Here is a 1747-nt window from a genome sequence, read left to right as displayed (position 1 = left end):
GTACTTGTAAGTTTTATTATGTGTATCATTTTCTCACTTTTCCTTCTGCAAATTAGGCAAATGAAGTGATAAGGTAGAATTCATGATTGCTATGCTCTGCCTTTAAGTTTGCTTAATATCAATGTTTTCATTTGTTTAAGGAGAACTCATGGTGATTTCTTGCTCTCCTTAGCTCCTCACCAGTCATTCCTATCCACCCAACTCTTTCAAAGGCATCAAGACAGTCTCCTACCTTGCCCCAAAAAGACCTCTGCAAAAACTGTGTCTCATCCCCGCACCCAAAATTGTCGTGCTCAGTTTTCCAACAAAACCCTAAAAATTTAAAATCAAACTTTCCCTATCAGTTTACTAGCCTAAAATCAGTGTTCTTTATTGGTCATCTCAGCCCTTTGAAGACCTTTTGCCGAGATAGACCCGGAGAGAGCCCTCTCCTGTCCTCGTAGGGCTAGCTATGAGGCTAAGTGGTTTGATGTTGCCTTGGATTTTGCCTTCTTCAGCCTGAGGCCAGATTCGAGCGCTAACAACCGAGAAAGAGTTCCTAGCTGTAGTCCATTCCCTAAACAAGTTCAGACACTACATCACTGGTTATCAAACATTTGTACACACTGATCATGCTGCGATTAGATATTTAATGAATAAGCCTGATGTCAATGCTCATATCATTAGATGGTTACTTTTGTTGCAGCAATTTGATTTGACTATTGTCGACAAGCCAGGTAAGGAAAATGTTGTTGCTGACTTCTTGTCTAGATTGGATTTGCCTACAGGTGAAGAAGGGACAGTGGATGACCAGATGCCAGATGAACACATGTTTGCTATCTCAGTACTCTCTCCATGGTTTGCTGATATAGCAAATTACTTGGTCTCAACACAGTTCCCTCCGCATCTATCCTCAAAGGAGAAGAGCAGAATTGTAAGGAAGAGCGCCCCATTCACTTGGATTGGGGGCAACCTATTTAAACTTGGCCCAGATAAGATCTTGAGGCGTTGTGTTAGGGAGGAGGAAGTCTTTGACATCCTCCTAACCTGTCATGATGGACCTTGTGGAGGCCACTTTGCAGCAAAACGGACTGCCTTCAAAATTCTACAAGCAGGCTACTATTGGCCTACTCTTCATCAAGATGTCAGAAGATACATCAGCCAGTGTGACCGATGTCAGAAGATGGGGAAACCGACTCCAAGGGATGAAATGCCTTTCCAACCTCAAGTGACCTTCGAGCCATTTGAGAAGTGGGGCATGGATTTTGTGGGTCCCATCAACCCTCCTTCAAAGCAAAGGTCTTACATCATTGTGTGCATCGACTATCTGACAAAGTGGGTAGAAACAAAGGCAATCAAAGCAGCAACAAAAGAAAAGGTGGCTAAGTTTTTAAGGGAAAATATCTTCTACAAGTTTGGTTACCCAAGAGAGTTAGTCACAGATCAAGGAAGCCAGTTCACCTCCAACCTGATTGAAGACTTGCTCGCTCATCACAAGATCAAGCACAGGACTTCCACCCCATATCATCCACAAGCAAATGGGTAGGTGGAAGTCACTAATAGAGCATTGGAAGGGATTTTGACTAAGGTGGTGAGCAGCAGCAGAAAGGATTGGGCAGATCGCCTGGTTGAGGCCACCTAGGCCTACAACACCACTTGGAAGACTACAACAGGTTTCACACCTTATGAGTTGGTCTACGGGAAGAAAGCTTTACTGTCCATAGAGTTCGAGTACAACACATTGAGGGTGGCAGCTCAGCTGGACCTA

This window comes from Pinus tabuliformis, chromosome 8 (assembly GCF_031772625.1).
Source record: "Pinus tabuliformis cultivar Carrire ecotype Pingquan chromosome 8, CPIR1, whole genome shotgun sequence".
Lineage (NCBI taxonomy): Eukaryota > Viridiplantae > Streptophyta > Pinopsida > Pinales > Pinaceae > Pinus > Pinus tabuliformis.
This window is presented reverse-complemented; position numbering follows the sequence as displayed.